Raw genomic sequence first — 23,290 nt, 5'->3', positions numbered from 1 at the left:
CTTCTTTGTGTTCTGTGAAATCATCTCACAGAGTTACAGCTTTCCCCTCAAGAAGCCTTTCGCTAAGACAGTTCTCGTGGAATTGGCAAAGTGATATTTGGAAACCCATAGAGGGCAATGGTGAAAAAGGAAATATCCACAGATGAAATCTGGAAAGAAGATTTTTGACAAACTGCTCTGTGATGTGTGACTTCCACTCACAGAGTTACATCTGTATTTCGTGGATCTCTTTGCTAGCCTTCTTTCTGTGGAATCTGAGAACAGATATTTCGGATCCCTTTGAAGACTATAGGGCCAAAGGAAATATCCTCCGATAACAAAGAGAAAGAAGCTTTCTGAGAAACTTCTTTGTGTTCTGTGAAATCTTCTCACAGAGTTACAGCTTTCCCCGCAAGAAGCCTTTCGCTAAGACAGTTCCTTTGGAATTGGCAAAGTGATATTTGGAAACAGATAGAGGGATATGTTGAAAAAGGATATATCCTCAGATGAAATCTGGAAAGAAGCTTTCTGGGAAACTGCTCGGTGATGTGTGACTTCCACTCACGGAGTTACATCTGTATTTCGTGGATCTCTTTGCTAGCCTTATTTCTGTGGAATCTGAGAACAGATACATCGGATCCCTTTGAAGAGTATAGGGCCAAAGGAAATATCCTCCGATAACAAAGAGAAAGAAGCTTTCTGAGAAACTTCTTTGTGTTCTGTGAAATCATCTCACAGAGTTACAGCTTTCCCCTCAGGAAGTCTTTCGCTAAGACAGTTCTTGTGGAATTGGCAAAGTGATATTTGGAGGCCCATAGAGGGCTATGGTGAAAAAGGAAATATCCTCAGATGAAATCTGGAAAGAAGCTTTCTGAGAAACTGCTTAGTGTTCTGATCATTCATCTCACAGAGTTACATCTGTATTTCGTGGATCTCTTTGCTAGCCTTATTTCTGTGGAATCTGAGAACAGATATTTCGGATCATTTTGAAGACTATAGGGCCAAAGGAAACATCCTCCGATAACGAAGAGAAAGAAGCTTTGTGAGAAACTTCTTTGTGTTCTGTGAAATCATCTCACAGTGTTGCAGCTTTCCCCTCAAGAAGCCTTTCACTAAGACAGTTCTTGCGGAATTGGCAAAGTGATATTTGGAAGCCCATAGAGGGCTATGGTGAAAAAGGAAATATCCTCAGATGAAATCTGGAAAGAAGATTTCTGAGAAACTGCTCCTTGATGTGTGACTTCCACTCACAGAGTTACATCTGTATTTCGTGGATCTCTTTGCTAGCCTTATTTCTGTGGTATCTGAGAACAGATATTTCGGATCCCTTTGAAGACTATAGGGCCAAAGGAAATATCCTCCGATAACAAAGAGAAAGAAGCTTTGTGAGAAACTTCTTTGTGTTCTGTGAAATCATCTCACAGAGTTACAGCTTTCCCCTCTAGAAGTCTTTCGCTAAGACAGTTCTTGTGGAATTGGCAAAGTGATATATGGAATCCCATAGTGGGCTATGGTGAAAAAGGAAACCTCCTCAGATGAAATCTGGAAAGAAGCTTTCTGAGAAACTGCTCTGTTATGTGTGACTTCCACTCACAGAGTTACATCTGTATTTCTTGGATCTCTTTGCTAGCCTTATTTCTGTGGAATCTGAGAACAGATATTTCGGATCCCTTTCAAGACTATAGGGCCGAAGGAAATATCCTCTGATAACAAAGAGAAAGAAGCTTTGTGAGAAACTTCTTTGTGTTCTGTGAAATCATCTCACATAGTTACAGCTTTCCCCTCAAGAAGCCTTTCGCTGAGACCGTTCTTGTGGAATTGGCAAGGTGATATTTGGAAGCCCATAGAGGGCAATGGTGAAAAAGGAAATATCCTCAGATGAAATCTGGAAAGAAGATGTTTGACAAACTGCTCTGTGATGTGTGACTTCCACTCACAGAGTTACATCTGTATTTCGTGGATCTCTTTGCTAGCCTTATCTGTGGTATCTGAGAACAGATATTTCGGATTCTTTTGAAGACTATAGGGCCAAAGGAAATATCCTCCGATAACAAAGAGAAAGAAGCTTTGTGAGAAACTTCTTTGTGGTCTGTGAAATCATCTCACAGAGTTACAGCTTTCCCCTCTAGAAGTCTTTCGCTAAGACAGTTCTTGTGGAATTGGCAAAGTGATATTTGGAATCCCTTAGAGGGCTATGGTGAAAAAGGAAACATCCTCAGATGAAATCTGGAAAGAAACTTTCTGAGAAACTGCTTAGTGTTCTGTTCATTCACCTCACAGAGTTACATCTGTATTTCCTGGATCTCTTTGCTAGCATTATTTCTGTGGAATCTGAGAACAGATATTTCAGATTCCTTTAAAGACTATAGGGCCAAAGGAAATATCATCCGATAACAAAGAGGAAGAAGCTTTCTGAGAAACTTCTTTGTGTTCCGTGAAATCATCTCACAGAGTTACAGCTTTCCCCTCAAGAAGCCTTTCGCTAAGACAGTTCTTGTGGAATTGGCAAAGTGATATTTGGAAGGCCATAGAGGGGTACGGTGAAAAAGGAAATATCCTTAGATGAAATCTGAAAGAAGCTTTCTGAGAAACGGCTCTGTGATGTGTGAATTCCACACACAGAGTTACATCTGTATTTCGTGGATCTCTTTGCTAGCCTTATTTCTGTGGAATCTGAGAGCAGATATTTCGGATCCCTTTGAAGACTATAGGGCCAAAGGAAATATCCTCCGATAACAAAGAGAAAGAAGCTTTCTGAGAAACTTCTTTGCGTTTTGTGAAATCATCTCACAGAGTTACAGCTTTCCCCTAAAGAATCCTTTCACTAAGAAAGTTCTAGAGGAATTGGCAAAGTGATATTTGGAAGGCCATAGAGGGCTATCGTGAAAAAGGAAATATCCTCAGATGAAATCTGGAAAGAAGCTTTCTGAGAAACTGCTCTGTGATGTGTGACTTCCACTCACAAAGTTACATCTGCATTTCGTGGATCTCTTTGCTAGCCTTATTTCTGTGGAATCTGAGAAAAGATATTTCGGATCCCTTTGAAGACTATAGGGCCAAAGGAAATATCCTCCGATAACAAAGAGAAAGAAGCTTTCTGAGAAACTTCTTTGTGTTTTGTGAAACCATCTCACCGAGTAACAGCTTTCCCCTCAAGAAGCCTTTCGCTAAGACAGTTCTTGTGGAATTGGCAAAGTGATATTTGGAAGCCCATAGAGGGCTAAGGTGAAAAAGGAAATATCCTCAGATGAAATCTGGAAAGAAGCTTTCTTAGAAACTGCTTAGTGTTCTGTTCATTCACCTCACACAGTTAAATCTGTATTTCGTGGATCTCCTTGCTAGCCTTATTTCTGTGGAATCTGAGAACAGATATTTCGGATCCCTTTGAAGACTACAGGGCCAAAGGAAATATCCTCCGATAACAAAGAGAAAGAAGCTTTCTGAGAAACTTCTTTGTGTTCTGTGAAATTATCTCACAGAGTTACAGCTTTCCCCTGAAGAAGCTTTTGGCTAAGACAGTTCTTGTGGAATTGGCAAAGTGATATTTGGAAGCCCATAGAGGGCTATGGTGAAAAAGGAAATATCCTCAGATGAAATCTGGAAAGCAGCTTTCTGAGAAACTGCTCTTTGATGTGTGCCTTCCACTCACAGAGTTACATCTGTATTTCTTGGATCTCTTTGCTAGCCTTATTTCTGTGGAATCTGAGATCAGATACATCGGATCCCTTTGAAGACTATAGGGCCAAATTAAATATCCTCCGATAACAAAGAGAAAGAAGCTTTCTGAGAAACTTCTTTGTGTTCTGTGAAATCATCTCACAGAGTAACAGCTTTCCCCTCAGGAAGCCTTTCGCTAACACAGTTCTTGTGGAATTGGCAAAGTGATATTTGGAAGCCCATAGAGGGCTATGGTGAAAAAGGAAATATCCTCAGATGAAATCTGGAAAGAAGCTTTCTGAGAAACTGCTCTGTGATGTGTGACTTCCACTCACAGAGTTACATCTGTATTTAGTGGATCTCTTTGCTAGCCTTATTTCTGTGGAATCTGAGAACAGATATTTCGGATCCCTTTGAAGACTATAGGGCCAAAGGAAATATCCTCCGATAACAAAGAGAAAGAAGCTTTCTGAGAAACTTCTTTGTGTTCTGTGAAATCATCTCACAGAGTTACAGCTTTCCCCTCAAGAAGCCTTTCGCTAAGACAGTTCTTGGGGAATTGACAAAGTGATATTTTGAAGCCCATAGAGGGCTATGGTGAAAAAGGAAATATCCTCAGATGAAATCTGGAAAGAAGCTCTCTGAGAAACTGCTCTGTGATGTGTGACTTCCACTCACAGAGTTACATCTGTGTGTCGTGGATCTCTTTGCTAGCCTTATTTCTGTGGAATCTGAGACCAGATATTTCAGATCCCTTTGAAGACTATAGGGCCAAAGGAAATATCCTCCGATAACGAAGAGAAAGAAGCTTTGTGAAAAACTTATTTGTGTTCTGTGAAATCATCCCACAGAGTTACAGCTTTACCCTCAAGAAGCCTTTCGCTAAGACAGTTCTTGTGGAATTGGCAAACGGATATTTGGAAGCCCATAGAGGGCTATGGTGAAAAAGGAAATATCCTCAGATGAAATCTGGAAAGAAGCTTTCTGAGAAACTGCTCTGTGATGTGTGACTTCCACTCACAGAGTTATATCTGTATTTCGTGGATCTCTTTGCTAGCCTTCTTTCTGTGGAATCTGAGAACAGATATTTCGGATCCCTTTGAAGACTATAGGGCCAAAGGAAATATCCTCCGATAACAAAGAGAAAGAAGCTTTCTGAGAAACTTCTTTGTGTTCTGTGAAATCATCTCACAGAGTTACAGCTTTCCTATCAAGAAGCCTTTCGATAAGACAGTTCTTTTGGAATTGGCAAAGTGATATTTGGAAACAGATAGAGGGCTACGGTGAAAAAGGAAATATCCTCAGATGAAATCTGGAAAGAAGCTTTCTGGGAAACTGCTCTGTGATGTGTGACTTCCACTCACAGAGGTACATCTGTATTTCGTGGATCTCTTTGCTAGCCTTATTTCTGTGGATTCTGAGAACAGATATTTCGGATCCCTTTGAAGACTATAGGGCCATAGGAAATATCCTCCGATAACAAAGAGAAAGAAGCTTTCTGAGAAACTTCTTTGTGTTCTGCGAAATCATCTCACAGAGTTACAGCCTTCCCCTCAAGAAGCCTTTCGCTATGACAGTTTTTTTGGAATTGGCAAGCTGATATTTGCAAGCACATCGAGGGCTATGGTGAAAAAGGAAATATCCTTAGATGAAATCTGGAAAGAAGCTATCTGAGAAACTGCTTATTGTTCTGTTAATTCATCTCACAGAGTTATATCTGTATTTCTTGGATCTCTTTTCTAGCCTTATTTCTGTGGAATCTGAGAACAGATATTTCGGATCCCTTTCAAGACTATAGGTCCGAAGGAAATATCCTGCGATAACAAAGAGAAAGAAGCTTTCTGAGAAACTTCTTCGTGTTCTGTGAAATCATCTCACAGAGTTACAGCTTTCCCCTCAAGAAGCCTTTCGCTAAGACAGTTCTTGTGGAATTGGCAAAGTGATATTTGGAAACCCATAGAGGGCAATGGTGAAAAAGGAAATATCCACAGATGAAATCTGGAAAGAAGATTTTTGACAAACTGCTCTGTGATGTGTGACTTCCACTCACCGAGTTACATCTGTATTTCGTGGATCTCTTTGCTAGCCTTATTTCTGTGGAATCTGAGAACAGATATTTCGGATCCCTTTGAAGACTATAGGGCCAAAGGAAATATCCTCCGATAACAAAGAGAAAGAAGCTTTCTGAGAAACTTCTTTGTGTTCTGCGAAATCATCTCACAGAGTTACAGCTTTCACCTCTAGAAGCCTTTTGCTAAGACAGTTATTGTGGAATTGGCAAAGTGATATTTGGAAGCCCATAGAGGGCTATGGTGAAAAAGGAAATATCCTCAGATGAAATCTGGAAAGAAGCTTTCTGAGAAACTGCTCTGTGATGTGTGACTTCCACTCACAGAGTTACATCTGTGTGTTGTGGATCTCTTTGCTAGCCTTATTTCTGTGGAATCTGAGAACAGATATTTCAGATCCCTTTGAAGACTATAGGGCCAAAGCAAATATCCTCCGATAACGAAGAGAAAGAAGCTTTGTGAAAAACTTATTTGTGTTCTGTGAAATCATCCCACAGAGTTACAGCTTTCCCCTCAAGAAGCCTTTCGCTAAGACAGTTCTTGTGGAATTGGCAAACGGATATTTGGAAGCCCATAGAGGGCTATGGTGAAAAAGGAAATATCCTCAGATGAAATCTGGAAAGAAGCTTTCTGAGAAACTGCTCTGTGATGTGTGACTTCCACTCACAGAGTTACATCTGTATTTCGTGGATCTCTTTGCTAGCCTTATTTATGTGGAATCTGAGAACAGATATTTTGGATCCCGTTGAAGACTATAGGGCCAAAGGAAATATCCTCCGATAACAAAGAGAAAGAAGCTTTCTGAGAAACTTCTTTGTGTTCTGTGAAATCATCTCACAGGGTTACAGCTTTCCACTCAAGAAGCCTTTCCCTAAGACAGTTCTTGTGGAATTGGCAAAGTGATATTTGGAAGCCCATAGAGGGCTAAGGTGAAAAAGGAAATATCCTCAGATGAAATCTGGAAAGAAGCTTTCTGAGAAACTGCTCTGTGATGTGTGACTTCCACTCACAGAGTTACATCTGTATTTAGTGGATCTCTTTGCTAGCCTTATTTCTGTGGAATCTGAGAACAGATATTTCGGATCCCTTTGAAGACTATAGGGCCAAAGGAAATATCCTCCGATAACAAAGAGGAAGAAGCTTTCTGAGAAACTTCTTTGTGTTCTGTGAAATCATCTCACAGAGTTACAGCTTTCCCCTCAAGAAGCCTTTGGGTAAGATAGTTCTTGTGGAATTGGCAAAGTGATATTTGGAAGCCCATAGAGGGCTATGGTGAAAAAGGAAATATCCTCTGATGAAATCTGGAAAGAAGCTTTCTGAGAAACTGCTCTGTGATGTGTGACTTCCACTCACAGAGTTGCATCTGTATTTCGTGGATCTCTTGCTAGCCTTATTTCTGAGGAATCTGAGAACAGATACATCGGATCCCTTTGAAGACTATTGGGCCAAAGGAAATATCCTCCGATAACAAAGAGAAAGAAGCTTTCTGAGAAATTTCTTTGTGTTCTGTGAAATCAACTCATAGAGTTACAGCTTTCGCCTCAAGAAGCCTTTCCCTAAGACATTTCTTGTGGATTTGGCAAAGTGATATTTGCAAGCCCAAAGAGGGGTAAGGTGAAAGAGGAAATATCGTCAGATGAAATCTGGAAAGAAGCTTTCTGAGAAACTGCTTAGTGTTCTGTTCATTCATCTCACAGAGTTACATCTGTATTTCGTGGATCTCTTTGCTAGCCTTATTGCTGTGGAATCTGAGAACAGATATTTCGGATCCCTTTGAAGAGTATAGGGCCAAAGGAAATATCCTCCGATAACAAAGAGAAAGAAGCTTTGTGAGAAACTTCTTTGTGTTCTGCGAAATCATCTCACAGAGTTACAGCCTTCCCCTCAAGAAGCCTTTCGCTATGACAGTTTTTTTGAAATTGGCAAGGTCATATTTGCAAGCACATCGAGGGCTATGGTGAAAAAGGAAATATCCTTAGATGAAATCTGGAAAGAAGCTATCTGAGAAACTGCTTATTGTTCTGTTAATTCATCTCACAGAGTTTTATCTGTATTTCTTGGATCTCTTTGCTAGCCTTATTTCTGTGGAATCTGTGAACAGATATTTCAGATCCCTTTGAAGACTATAGAGCCAAAGGAAATATCCTCCGATAACAAAGAGAAAGAAGCTTTCTGAGAAACTTCTTTGTGTTCTGTGAAATCATCTCACAGAGTTACAGCTTTCTCCGCAAGAAGCCTTTCGCTAAGACAGTTCTTTTGGAATTGGAAAAGTGATATTTGGAAACAGATAGAGGGCTATGGTGAAAAAGGAAATATTCTCAGATGAAATCTGGAAAGAAGCTTTCTGGGAAACTGCTCTGTGATGTGTGACTTCCACTCACAGGGGTACATCTGTATTTCGTGGATCTCTTTGCTAGCCTTATTTCTGTGGAATCTGAGAACAGATATTTCGGATCCCTTTCAAGACTATAGGTCCGAAGGAAATATCCTGCGATAACAAAGAGAAAGAAGCTTTCTGAGAAACTTCTTTGTGTTCTGTGAAATCATCTCACAGAGTTACAGCTTTCCCCTCAAGAAGCCTTTCGCTAAGACAGTTCTTGTGTAATTGGCAAAGTGATATTTGGAAACCCATAGAGGGCAATGGTGAAAAAGGAAATATCCACAGATGAAATCTGGAAAGAAGATTTTTGACGAACTGCTCTTTTATGTGTGACTTCCACTCAAAGAGTTACATCTGTATTTCGGGGTTCTCTTTGCTAGCCTTCTTTCTGTGGAATCTGAGAACAGATATTTCGGATCCCTTTGAAGACTATAGGGCCAAAGGAAATATCCTCTGATAACAAAGAGAAAGAAGCTTTCTGAGAAACTTCTTTGTGTTCTGTGAAATCATCTCACAGAGTTACAGCTTTCCTATCAAGAAGCCTTTCGATAAGACAGTTCTTTTGGAATTGGCAAAGTGATATTTGGAAACAGATAGAGGGCTACGGTGAAAAAGGAAATATCCTCAGATGAAATCTGGAAAGAAGCTTTCTGGGAAACTGCTCTGTGATGTGTGACTTCCACTCACAGAGGTACATCTGTATTTCGCGGATCTCTTTGCTAGCCTTATTTCTGTGGAATCTGAGAACAGATATTTCGGATCCCTTTGAAGAGTATAGGGCCAAAGGAAATATCCTCCGATAACAAAGAGAATGAAGCTTTCTGAGAAACTTCTTTGTGTTCTGTGAAATCACCTCACAGCGTTACAGCTTTCCCCTCAAGAAGCCTTTCGCTAAGACATTTCTTGTGGAATTGGCAAAGTGATATTTGGAAGGCCATAGAGGGCTATGGTGAAAAAGGAAATATCCTCAGATGAAATCTGGAAAGAAGCTTTCTGAGAAACTGCTCTGTGATGTGTGACTTCCACTCACAGAGTTACATCTGTATTTCGTGGATCTCTTTGCTAGCCTTATTTCTGTGGAATCTGAGAACAGATACATCGGATCCCTTTGAAGAGTATAGGGCCAAAGGAAATATCCTCCGATAACAAAGAGAAAGAAGCTTTCTGAGAAGCTTGTTTGTGTTCTGTGAAATCATCTCACAGAGTTACAGCTTTCCCCTCAGGAAGTCTTTCGCTAAGACAGTTCTTGTGGAATTGGCAAAGTGGTATTTGGAGGCCCATAGAGGGCTATGGTGAAAAAGGAAATATCCTCAGATGAAATCTGGAAAGAAGCTTTCTGAGAAACTGCTTAATGTTCTGATCATTCATCTCACAGAGTTACATCTGTATTTCGTGGATCTCTTTGCTAGCCTTATTTCTGTGGAATCTCAGAACAGATATTTCGGATCATTTTGAACACTATAGGGCCAAAGGAAACATCCTCCGATAACGAAGAGAAAGAAGCTTTGTGAGAAACTTATTTGTGTTCTGTGAAATCATCTCACAGAGTTACAGCCTTCCCCTCAAGAAGCCTTTCGCTAAGACAGTTCTTGTGGAATTGCAAAGGGATATTTGGAAGCCCTTAGAGGGCTTTGGTGAAAAAGGAATTATCCTCAGATGAAATCTGGAAAGAAGATTGCTGAGAAACTGCTCTGTGATGTGTGACTTCCACTCACAGAGTTACATCTGTATTTCTTGGATCCTTTTGCTAGCCTTATTTCTGTGGAATCTGAGAACAGATATTCCGGATCCCTTTGAAGACTATAGGGCCAAAGGCAATATCCTCCGATAACAAAGAGAAAGAAGCTTTCTGAGAAACTTCTTTGTGTTCTGTGAAATCATCTCACAGATTTACATCTTTCGCCTCAAGAAGCCTTTCCCTAAGACAGTTCTTGTGGAATAGGCAAAGTGATATTTGGAAGCCCATAGAGGGGTAAGGTGAAAAAGGAAATATCGTCAGATGAAATCTGGAAAGAAGCTTTCTGAGAAACTGCTTAGTGTTCTGTTCATTCATCTCACAGAGTTAAATCTTTATTTCGTGGATCTCTTTGTTAGCCTTATTTCTGTGGAATCTGAGAACAGATATTTCGGATCCCTTTGAAGACTATAGGGCCAAAGGAAATATCCTCCGATAACAAACAGGAAGAAGCTTTCTGAGAAACTTCTTTGTGTTCTGTGAAATCGTCTCACAGAGTTACAGCTTTCCCCTCAAGAAGCCTTTGGCTAAGACAGTTCTTGTGGAATTGGCAAAGTGATATTTGGAAGCCCATAGAGGGCTATGGTGAAAAAGGAAATATCCTCTGATGAAATCTGGAAAGAAGCTTTCTGAGAAACTGCTCTGTGATGTGTGACTTCCACTCACAGAGTTACATCTGTATTTCGTGGATCTCTTGCTAGCCTTATTTCTGTGGAATCTGAGAACAGATACATCGGATCCCTTTGAAGACTATAGGGCCAAAGGAAATATCCTCCGATAACAAAGAGAAAGAAGCTTTCTGAGAAACTTCTTTGTGTTTTGTGAAATCATCTCACAGAGTTACAGCTTTCCCCTGAAGAAGCCTTTCGCTAAGACAGTTCTTGTGGAATTGGCAAAGGGATATTTGGAAGCCCATAGAGGGCTTTGGTGAAAAAGGAAATATCCTCAGATGAAATCTGGAAAGAAGCTTTCTGAGAAAGTGCTCTGTGATGTGTGACTTCCACTCACAGAGTTACATCTGTATTTCGTGGATCTCTTTGCTAGCCTTATTTCTGTGGAATCTGAGTACAGATATTTCGGATCCCTTTGAAGACTATAGGGCCAAAGGAAATATCCTCCGATAACGAAGAGAAAGAAGCTTTGTGAGAAACTTATTTGTGTTCTGTGAAATCATCTCACAGAGTTACAGCTTTCCCCTCAAGAAGCCTTTCGCTAAGACAGTTCTTGTGGAATTGGCAAAGGGATATTTGGAAGCCCATAGAGGGCTATGGTGAAAAAGGAAATATCCTCAGATGAATTCTGGAAAGAAGGTTTCTGAGAAACTGCTCTGTGATGTGTGACTTCCACTCACAGAGTTACATCTGTATTTCGTGGATCTCTTTGCTTGGCTTATTTCTGTGGAATCTGAGAACAGATATTCCGGATCCCTTTGAAGACTATAGGGCCAAAGGAAATATCCTCCGATAACAAAGAGAAAGAAGCTTTCTGAGAAACTTCTTTGTGTTCTGTGAAATCATCTCACAGATTTACATCTTTCGCCTCAAGAAGCCTTTCCCTAAGACAGTTCTTGTGGAATAGGCAAAGTGATATTTGGAAGCCCTTAGAGGGGTAAGGTGAAAAAGGAAATATCGTCAGATGAAATCTGGAAAGAAGCTTTCTGAGAAACTGCTTAGTGTTCTGTTCATTCATCTCACAGAGTTAAATCTTTATTTCGTGGATCTCTTTGTTAGCCTTATTTCTGTGGAATCTGAGAACAGATATTTCGGATCCCTTTGAAGACTATAGGCCCAAAGGAAATATCCTCCGATAACAAAGAGGAAGAAGCTTTCTGAGAAACTTCTTTGTGTTCTGTGAAATCATCTCACAGAGTTACAGCTTTCCCCTCAAGAAGCCTTTGGCTAAGACAGTTCTTGTGGAATTGGCAAAGTGATATTTGGAAGCCCATAGAGGGCTATGGTGAAAAAGGAAATATCCTCTGATGAAATCTGGAAAGAAGCTTTCTGAGAAACTGCTCTGTGATGTGTGACTTCCACTCACAGAGTTACATCTGTATTTCGTGGATCTCTTGCTAGCCTTATTTCTGTGGAATCTGAGAACAGATACATCGGATCCCTTTGAAGACTATAGGGCCAAAGGAAATATCCTCCGATAACAAAGAGAAAGAAGCTTTCTGAGAAACTTCTTTGTGTTTTATGAAATCATCTCACAGAGTTACAGCTTTCCCCTGAAGAAGCCTTTCGCTAAGACAGTTCTTGTGGAATTGGCAAAGGGATATTTGGAAGCCCATAGAGGGCTTTGGTGAAAAAGGAAATATCCTCAGATGAAATCTGGAAAGAAGCTTTCTGAGAAACTGCTCTGTGATGTGTGACTTCCACTCACAGAGTTACATCTGTATTTCGTGGATCTCTTTGCTAGCCTTATTTCTGTGGAATCTGAGTACAGATATTTCGGATCCCTTTGAAGACTATAGGGCCAAAGGAAATATCCTCCGATAACGAAGAGAAAGAAGCTTTGTGAGAAACTTATTTGTGTTCTGTGAAATCATCTCACAGAGTTACAGCTTTCCCCTCAAGAAGCCTTTCGCTAAGACAGTTCTTGTGGAATTGGCAAAGGGATATTTGGAAGCCAATAGAGGGCTATGGTGAAAAAGGAAATATCCTCAGATGAAATCTGGAAAGAGGCTTTCTGAGAAACTGCTCTGTTATGTGTGACTTCCACTCACAGAGTTACATCTGTATTTCGTGGATCTCTTTGCTTGGCTTATTTCTGTGGAATCTGAGAACAGATATTTCGGATCCCTTTGAAGACTATAGGGCCAAAGGAAATATCCTCCGATAACAAAGAGAAAGAAGCTTTCTGAGAAATTTCTTTGTGTTCTGTGAAATCAACTCACAGAGTTACAGCTTTCGCCTCAAGAAGCCTTTCCCTAAGACAGTTCTTGTGGAATTGGCAAAGTGATATTTGGAAGCCCAAAGAGGGGTAAGGTGAAAAAGGAAATATCGTCAGTTGAAATCTGGAAAGAAGCTTTCTGAGAAACTGCTTAGTGTTCTGTTCATCCATCTCACAGAGGTACATCTGTATTTCGTGGATCTCTTTGCTAGCCTTATTTCTGTGGAATCTGAGAACAGATATTTCGGATCCCTTTGAAGAGTATAGGGCCAAAGGAAATATCCTCCGATAACAAAGAGAAATAAGCTTTGTGAGAAACTTCTTTGTGTTCTGCGAAATCATCTCACAGAGTTACACCCTTCCCCTCAAGAAGCCTTTCGCCATGACAGTTTTTTTGGAATTGGCAAGGTGATATTTGCAAGCACATCGAGGGCTATGGTGAAAAAGGAAATATCCTTAGATGAAATCTGGAAAGAAGCTATCTGAGAAACTGCTTATTGTTCTGTTAATTCATCTCACAGAGTTATATCTGTATTTCTTGGATCTCTTTGCTAGCCTTATTTCTGTGGAATCTGAGAACAGATATTTCGAATCCCTTTCAAGACTATAGGTCCGAAGGAAATATCCTGCGATAACAAAGAGAAAGAAGCTTTCTGAGAAACTTCTTTGTGTTCTGTGAAATCATCTCACAGAGTTACAGCTTTCCCCTCAAGAAGCCTTTCGCTAAGACAGTTCTTGTGGAATTGGCAAAGTGATATTTGGAAACCCATAGAGGGCAATGGTGAAAAAGGAAATATCCACAGATGAAATCTGGAAAGAAGATTTTTGACAAACTGCTCTGTGATGTGTGACTTCCACTCACAGAGTTACATCTGTATTTCGTGGATCTCTTTGCTAGCCTTCTTTCTGTGGAATCTGAGAACAGATATTTCAGATGCCTTTGAAGACTATAGGGCCAAAGGAAATATCATCTGATAACAAAGAGGAAGAAGCTTTCTGAGAAACTTCTTTGTGTTCCGTGAAATCATCTCACAGAGTTACAGCTTTCCCCTCAAGAAGCCTTTCGCTAAGACAGTTCTTGTGGAATTGGCAAAGTGATATTTGGAAGGCCATAGAGGGCTATGGTGAAATAGGAAATATCCTCAGATGAAATCTGAAAGAAGCTTTCTGAGAAACTGCTCTGTGATGTGTGAATTCCACACACAGAGTTACATCTGTATTTCGTGGATCTCTTTGCTAGCCTTATTTCTGTGGAATCTGAGAACAGATATTTCGGATCCCTTTGAAGACTATAGGGCCAAAGGAAATATCCTCCGATAACAAAGAGAAAGAAGCTTTCTGAGAAACTTCTTTGTGTTCTGTGAAATCATCTCACAGAGTTACAGCTTTCCCCTCAAGAAGCCTTTCGCTAAGACAGTTCTTGTGGAATTGACAAAGTGATATTTGGAAGCCCATAGAGGGCTATGGTGAAAAAGGAAATATCCTCAGATGAAATCTGGAAAGAAGCTTTCTGAGAAACTGCTCTGTGATGTGTGACTTCCACTCACAGAGTTATATCTGTGTCTCGTGGATCTCTTTGCTAGCCTTATTTCTGTGGAATCTGAGAACAGATATTTCAGATCCCTTTGAAGACTATAGGGCCAAAGGAAATATCCTCCGATAACGAAGAGAAAGAAGCTTTGTGAAAAACTTATTTGTGTTCTGTGAAATCATCCCACAGAGTTACAGCTTTCCCCTCAAGAAGCCTTTCGCTAAGACAGTTCTTGTGGAATTGGCAAACGGATATTTGGAAGCCCATAGAGGGCTATGGTGAAAAAGGAAATATCCTCAGATGAAATCTGGAAAGAAGCTTTCTGAGAAACTGCTCTGTGATGTGTGACTTCCACTCACAGAGTTACATCTGTATTTCGTGGATCTCTTTGCTAGCCTTATTTCTGTGGAATCTGAGAACAGATATTTTGGATCCCGTTGAAGACTATAGGGGAAAAGGAAATATCCTCCGATAACAAAGAGAAAGAAGCTTTCTGAGAAACTTCTTTGTGTTCTGTGAAATCATCTCACAGGGTTACAGCTTTCCACTCAAGAAGCCTTTCCCTAAGACAGTTCTTGTGGAATTGGCAAAGTGATATTTGGAAGCAAATAGAGGGCTAAGATGAAAAAGGAAATATGCTCAGATGAAATCAGGAAAGAAGCTTTCTGAGAAACTGATTAGTGTTCTCTTCATTCATCTCACAGAGTTACATCTGCATTTCGTGGATCTCTTTGCTAGCCTTATTTCTGTGGAATCTGAGAACAGATATTTCGGATCCCTTTGAAGACTATAGGGCCAAAGGAAATATCCTCCGATAACAAAGAGAAAGAAGCTTTCTGAGAAACTTCTTCGTGTTCTGTGAAATCATCTCACAGAGTTACAGCTTTCCCCTCAAGAAGCTTTTGGATAAGAGAGTACTTGTGGAATTGGCAAAGTGATATTTGGAAGGCCATAGAGGGCAATGGTGAAAAAGGAAATATCCTCAGATGAAATCTGGAAAGAAGCTTTCTGAGAAACTGCTCTGTGATGTGTGACTTCCACTCACAGGGTTACATCTGTATTTCTTGGATCTCTTTGCTAGCCTTATTTCTGTGGAATCTGAGATCAGATACATCGGATCCCTTTGAAGACTATAGGGCCAAATTAAATGTCCTCCGATAACAAAGAGAAAGATGCTTTCTGAGAAACTTCCTTGTGTTCTGTGAAACCATCTCACAGAGTTACAGCCTTCCCCTCAGGAAGCCTTTCGCTAAGACAGTTCTTGTGGAATTGGCAAAGTGATATTTGGAAGCCCATAGAGGGCTATGGTGAAAAAGGAAATATCCTCAGATGAAATCTGGAAAGAAGCTTTCTGAGAAACTGCTTAGTGTTCTGTTCATTCATCTCACAGAATTACATCTGTATTTCGTGGATCTCTTTGCTAGCCTTATTTCTGTGGAATCTGAGTACAGATATTTCGGATCCCTTGGAAGACTATAGGGCCAAAGGAAATATCCTCCGATAACAAAGAGAAAGAAGCTTTCTGAGAAACTTCTTTGTGTTCTGTGAAATCATCTCACAGAGGTACAGCTTTCCCTTCAAGAAGCTTTTGGCTAAGACAGTTCTTGTGGAATTGCCTAAGTGATATTTGGAAGCCCATAGAGGGCTATGGTGAAAAAGGAAATATCCTCAGATGAAATCTGTAAAGAAGCTTTCTGAGAAACGGCTCTGTGATGTGTGACTTCCACTCACAGAGTTACATCTGTATTTTGTGGATCTCTTTACTAGCCTTACTTCTGTGGAATCTGAGAACAGATATTTCGGATCCCTTTGAAGACTATAGGGCCATAGGAAATATCCTCCGATAACAAAGATAAAGAAGCTTTCTGAGAAACTTCTTTGTGTTCTGTGAAATCATCTCACAGAGTTTCAGGTTTCCCCTCAAGAAGCCTTTTGCTAAGACAGTTCTTGCGGAATTGGCAAAGTGATATTTGGAAGCCCATAGAGGGCTATGGTGAAAAAGGAAATATCCTCACATGAAATCTGGAAAGAAGATTTCTGAGAAACTGCTCTGTGATGTATGACTTCCACTCACAGAGTTATATCTGTATTTCGTAGACCTCTTTGCTAACCTTATTTCTGTGGAATCTGAGAACAGATATTTCGGATCCTTTGAAGACTATAGAGTCAAAGGAAATATCCTCCGATAACAAAGAGAAAGAAGCTTTCTGAGAAACTACTTTGTGTTCTCTGAAATCATCTCACAGAGTTACAGCTTTCCCCTCAAAAAGCCTTTCGCTAAGACAGTTCTTGTGGAATTGGCAAAGTGATATTTGGAAGGCCATAGAGGGCTATAGTGAAAAAGGAAATATCCTCAGATGAAATCTGGAAAGAAGCTTTCTGAGAAACTGCTCTGTGATGTGTGACTTCCACTCACAGAGTTACATCTGTATTTCGTGGATCTCTTTGCTAGCCTTATTTCTGTGGAATCTGAGAACAGATATTTCGAATCCCTTTGAAGACTAAAGGGCCAAAGGAAATATCCTCCCACTACGAAGAGAAAGAAGCTTTGTGAGAAACTTCTTTGTGTTCTGTGAAATCATCTCACAGAGTTACAGCTTTCCCCTCAAGAAGCCTTTCGCTCAGAGAGTTTTTGTGGAATTGGCAAAGTGATATTTGGAAGCCCATAGAGGGCTATGGTGCAAAAGGAAATGTCCTCAGATGAAATCTGGAAAGAAGCTTTCTGAGAAACTGCTCTGTGATGTGTGACTTCCACTCAGAGAGTTACAGGTGTATTTCGTGGATCTCTTTGCTAGCCTTATTTCTGTGGAATCTGAGAACAGACATTTCGGATCCTTTGAAGAGTATAGGGCCAAAGGAAATATCCTCCGATAACAAAGATAAAGAAGCTTTCTGAGAAACTTCTTTGTGTTCTGTGAAATCATCTCTCAGAGTTACAGCTTTCCCCTCAAGAAGCCTTTCGCTAAGACAGTTCTTTTGGAATTGGCAAGGTGATTTTTGCAAGCCAATAGAGGGCTTTGGTGAGAAAGGAAATATCCTCAGATGAAATCTGGAAAGATGCTTTCTGAGAAATTGCTTAGTGTTCTGTTAATTCATCTCACAGAGTTACATCTGTATTTCGTGGATCTCTTTGCTAGCCTTATTTCTCGGAATCTTAGAACAGATATTTTGGATCCCTTTCAACACTATAGGGCCGAAGGTAAAATCCTCCGTTAACAAAGAGAAAGAAGCTTTCTGAGAAACTTCTTTGTGTCTGTGAAATCATCTCACAGAGTTACAGCTTTCTCCTCAAGAAGCCATTCGCTAAGACAGTTCCTGTGTAATTGGCAAAGTGATATTTGGAAGCCCTTAGAGGGCTATGATGAAAAAGGAAATATCCTCAGATGAAATTTGGAAAGAAGATTTTTGACAAACTGCTCTGTGATGTGTGACTGCCACTCACAGCCAATAGAGGGCTTTGGTGAGAAATACATCTGTATTTCGTGGGTCTCTTTGCTAGCCTTATTTCTGTGGAATCTGAGAACAGATACGTCGGATCCCTTTGAAGACTATAGGGCCAAAGTAAATATCCTCCGATAACAAAGGGAAAGAAGATTTCTGAGAAACTTCTTTGTGTTCTGTGAAATCATCTCACAGAGTTACAGCTATCCCCTCAGGAAGCCTTTCGCTACGACAGTTCTAGTGGAATCGGCAAAGTGATATTTGGAAGCCCTTAGAAGGCTATGGTGAAAAAGGAAATATCCTCAGATGAAATCTGGAAAGAAGCGTTCTGAGAAACTGCTTAGTGTTCTGTTCATTCATCTCACAGAGTTACATCTGTATTTCGTGGATCTCTTTGCTAGCCTTATTTCTGTGGAATCTGAGAACAGATATTTCGGATCTCTTTGAAGACTATAGGGCCAAAGGAAATATCCTCCGATAACAAAGAGAAAGAAGCTTTCTGAGAAACTTGTTTGTGTTCTGTGAAATCATCTCAGAGAGGTAAAACTTTCCCCTCAAGAAGCCTTTCGCTAACACAGTTCCTGTGGAATTGGCAAAGTGATATTTGGAAGGCCATAGAGGGCTATGGTGAAAAAGGAAATAACCTCAGATGAATTCTGGAAAGAAGCTTTCTGGGAAACTGCTCTGTGATGTGTGAGTTCCACTCACAGAGTTACATCTGTATTTCGTGGATCTCTTTGCTAGCCTTATTTCTGTGGGATCTGAGAACAGATATTTCGGATCCCTTTGAAGACTACAGGGCCAAAGGAAATATCCTCCGATAACAAAGAGAAAGAAGCTTTCTGAGAAACTTCTTTGTGTTCTGTGAAATCATCTCAGACAGTTAAAGCTTTCCCCTCAAGAAGCCTTTCGCTAACACAGTTCTTGTGGAATTGGGAAAGTGATATTTGCAAGGACATAGAGGGCTATGTTGAAAAAGGAAATATCCACAGATGAAATCTGGAAAGAAGCTTTCTGAGAAACTGCTCTGTGATGTGTGACTTCTACTCACAGAGTTACATCTGTATTTCCTGGATCTCTTTGCTATCCTTATTTCTGTGGAATCTGAGAACAGATACATTGGATCCCTTTGAAGACTACAGGGCCAAAGGAAATATCCTCCGATAACAAAGAGAATGAAGCTTTCTGAGAAACTTCTTTGTGTTTTGTGAAATCATCTCATAGAGTTACAGCTTTCCCTTCAGGAAGCCTTTCGCTAAGACTGTTCTTGTGGAATTGGCCAAGGGATATTTGGAAGACCATAGAGGGCTATGGTGAAAAAGGAAATATCCTCAGATGAAATCTGGAAAGAAGCTTTCTGGGAAACTGCTCTGTGATGTGTGACTTCCACTCACAGAGTTACATCTGTATTTCGTGGATCTCTTTGCTAGCCTTATTTCTGTGGAATCTAAGAACAGATATTTCGGATCCCTTTGATGACTGTAGGGCCAAAGGAAATATCCTACGATAACAAAGAGAAAGAAGCTTTGTGAGAAATTCTTTGTGTTCTGTGAAATCATCTCATAGAGCTACAGCTTTCCCCTCTAGAAGTCTTTCACTAAGACAGTACTTGTGGAATTGGCAATGTGATATTTGGAAGCACATAGAGGGCTATGTTGAAAAAGTAAATATCCTCAGATGAAATCTGGAAAGAAACTTTCTGAAAAACTGCTCTGTGATGTGTGACTTCCACTCACAGAGTTACATCTGTATTTCGTGGATCTCTTTGCTAGCTTTATTTCTGTGGAAACTGAGAACAGATACATCGGATCCCTTAGAAGACTATAAGGCCAAGGGAAATATTCTCCGATAACAAAGAGAAAGAAGATTTCTGAGAAACTTCTTTGTGTTCTGTGAAATCATCTCACAGAGTTACAGCTTTCCCCTCAAGAAGCCTTTCGTTAAGACAGTTCTTGTGGAATTGACAAAGTGATATTTGGAAGCCCATAGAGGGCTATGGTGAAAAAGGAAATATCGTCAGATGAAATCTGGAAAGAAGCTTTCTGAGAAACTGCTTAGTGTTCTGTTCATTCATCTCACAGAGTTAAATCTCTATTTCGTGGATCTCTTTGCTAGCCTTATTTCTGTGGATACTGAGAACAGATATTTCGGATCCCTTTTGAGAATTTAGGGCCAAAGGAAATATCCTCCAATAACAAAGAGAAAGAAGCTTTCTGAGAAACTTCTTTGTGTTCTGTGAAATCATCTCACAGAGTTACAGCTTTCCCCTCAAGAAGCCTTTCGCCTACAAAGTTCTTGTGGAATTGGCAAAGTGATATTTGGAAGCCCATAGAGGGCTATGGTGAAAAAGGAAATATCCTCAGATGAAATCTGGAAAGAAGCTTTCTGAGAAACTGCTCTGTGATGTGTGACTTCCACTCACAGAGTTACATCTTTATTTTGTGGATCTCTTTGCTAGCCTTATTTCTGTGGAATCTGAGAAGAGATATTTCGGATCCCTTTGAAGAGTATAGGGCCAAAGGAAATATCCTCCGATAACAAAGAGAAAGAAGCTTTGTGAGAAATTCTTTGTGTTCTGTGAAATCATCTCATAGAGCTACAGCTTTCCCCTCTAGAAGTCTTTCACTAAGACAGTACTTGTGGAATTGGCAAAGTGATATTTGGAAGCCCATAGAGGGCTATGGTGAAAAAGGAAATATCCTCAGATTAAATGTGGAAAGAAGCGTTCTGAGAAACTGTTTAGTGTTCTGTTCATTCATCTCACAGAGTTACATCTGTATTACGTACATCTCTTTGCTAGCCTTATTTCTGTGGAATCTAAGAACAGATATTTCGGATCCCTTTGAAGACTATAGGGCCAAAGGAAATATCCTCCGATAACAAAGAGAAAGAACCTTTCTGAGAAACTTCTTTGTGTTCTGTGATTTCATCTCAGAGAGTTAAAGCGTTCCCCTCAAGAAGCCTTTCGCTAACACAGTTCTTGTGGAATTGGGAAAGTGATATTTGGAAGGCCATAGAGGGCTATGGTGAAAATGGAAATATTCTCAGATGAAATCTGGAAAGAAGCTTTCTGGAAAACTGGTGTGTGATGTGTGACTTCCACTCACAGAGTTACATCTGTATTTCGGGGATCTCTTTGCTAGCCTTATTTCTGTGGAATCTGAGAACAGATATTTCGGATCCCTTTGATGACTGTAGGGCCAAAGGAAATATCCTACGATAACAAAGAGAAAGAAGCTTTCTGAGAAACTTCTTTGTGTTCTGTGAAATCATCTCACAGCGTTACCGCTCTCCCCTCAAGAAGCCTTTCGCTAAGACAGTTCTTGTGGAATTGGCAAAGTGATATTTGGAAGCCCATAGAGGGCTATGGTGAAAAAGGAAATATCCTCAGATGAAATCTGGAAAGAAGATTTCTGAGAAACTGCTCTGTGATGTGTGACTTCCACTCACAGAGTTACATCTGTATTTCGTGGATCTCTTTGCTAGCCTTATTTCTGTGGAATCTGAGAACACATACATCGGATCCCTTTGAAGACTATTGGGCCCAAGGAAATATCCTCCGAAAATAAAGAGAAAGAAGCTTTCTGAGAAACTTCTTGGTGTTCTGTGAAATCACCTCACAGAGTTACAGCTTTCCTCTCAGGAAGCCTTTCGCTAAGACAGTTCTTGTGGAATTGGCAAAGTGATATTTGGAAGCCCATAGAGGGCTATGGTGAAAAAGGAAATATCCACAGATGAAATCTGGAAAGAAGCGTTCTGAGAAACTGCTTAGAGTTCTTTTCATTCATCTCACAGAGTTACATCTGTAATTCGTGTATCTCTTTGCTAGCCTTATTTCTGTGGAATCTGAGAATAGATATTTTGGATCCCTTTGAAGACTATAGGGCCAAAGGAAATATCCTCCGATAAGAAAGAGAAAGAAGCTTTCTGAGAAACTTCTTTGTGTTTTGTGAAATCATCTCACAGAGTTACAGCTTTCCCCTCAAGAAGCCTTTCGCTAAGACAGTTCTTGTGGAATTGCCTAAGTGATATTTAGAAGCCCATAGAGGGCTATGGTGCAAAACGAAATATCCTCAGATGAAATCTGGAAAGAAGGTTTCTGAGAAACTGCTCTGTGATGTGTGACTTCCACTCACAGAGTTACATCTATATTTCGTGGATCTCTTTGCTGGCCTTATTTCTGTGGAATCTGAGAACAGATATTTCGGATCCCTTTGAAGACTATAGGGCCAAAGGAAATATCCTCCGATAACAAAGAGAAAGAAGCTTTGTGAGAAACTTCTTTGTGTTCTGTGAAATCATCTCACAGAGTTACAGCTTTCCCCTCAAGAAGCCTTTCGCTAAGACAGTTCTTGTGGAATTGGCAAGGTGATATTTGGAAGCCCATAGAGGGCTACGGTGAAAAAGGAAATATCCTCAGATGAAATCTGGAAAGAAGCTTTCTGAGAAACTGCTCTGGGATGTGTGACTTCCACTCACAGAGTTACATCTGTATTTCGTGGATCTCTTTGCTAGCCTTATTTCTGTGGAATCTGAGAACAGATATTTCGGATTCCTTTGAAGACTATAGGGGCAAGGAAATATAATCCGATAACAAAGAGAAAGAAACTTTGTGAGAAACTTCTTTGTGTTCTGTGAAATCATCTCACAGAGTTACTGCTATCCCCTCAGGAAGCCTTTCTCTAAGACAGTTCTTGTGGAATCGGCAAAGTGATATTTGGAAGCCCATAGAGGGCTATGGTGAAAAAGGAAATATCCTCAGATGAAATCGCGAAAGAAGCGGTCTGAGAAACTGCTTAGTGTTCTGTTCATTCATCTCACAGAGTTACATCTGTATTTCGTGGATCTCTTTGCTAGCCTTATTTCTGTGGAATCTGAGAACAGATATTTCGGATACTTTGAAGACTCTAGGGTCAAAGGAAATTTCCTCCGATAACAAAGAGAAAGAAGCTTTGTGAGAAACTTCTTTGTGTTCTGTGAATTCGTCTCACAGAGTTACAGCTTTCCCCTCAAGAAGCCTTTCGCTAACACAGTTCTTGTGGAATTGGCAAGGTGATATTAGCAAGCCCAGAGAGGGCTATGGTGAAATAGGAAATATCCTCAGATGAAATCTGGAAAGAAGCTTTCTGAGAAACTGCTCTGTGATGTGTGACTTCCACTCACAGAGTTACATCGGTGTTTCGTGGATCTCTTTGCTAGCCTTATTTCTGTGGAATCTGAGAACAGATATTTCGGATCCCTTTGAAGACTGTAGGTCCAATGGAAATATCCTCCAATAACAAAGAGAAAGAAGCTTTCTGAGAAACTTCTTTGCGTTCTGTGAAATCATCTCACAGAGATAGAGCTTTCCCCCCAGGAAGCCTTTCACTAAGACATCTCTTGTGGAATTGGCAAAGTGATATTTGGAAGGCCATAGAGGGCTTTGGTGAAAAAGGAAGTATCCTCGGATGAAATCTGGAAAGAAGCTTTCTGAGAAACTGCTCTGTGATGTGTGACTTCCACTCACAGAGTTACATCTGTATTTTGTGGATCTCTTTGCTAGCCTTATTTCTGTGGAATCTGAGAAGAGATATTTCGGATCCCTTTGAAGAGTATAGGACCAAAGGAAA

Source organism: Macaca fascicularis, chromosome 8, assembly GCF_037993035.2.
Source record: "Macaca fascicularis isolate 582-1 chromosome 8, T2T-MFA8v1.1".
NCBI lineage: Eukaryota > Metazoa > Chordata > Mammalia > Primates > Cercopithecidae > Macaca > Macaca fascicularis.
The sequence above is the reverse complement of the archived record's forward strand: the minus strand, read 5'-3'. Positions refer to the sequence as shown.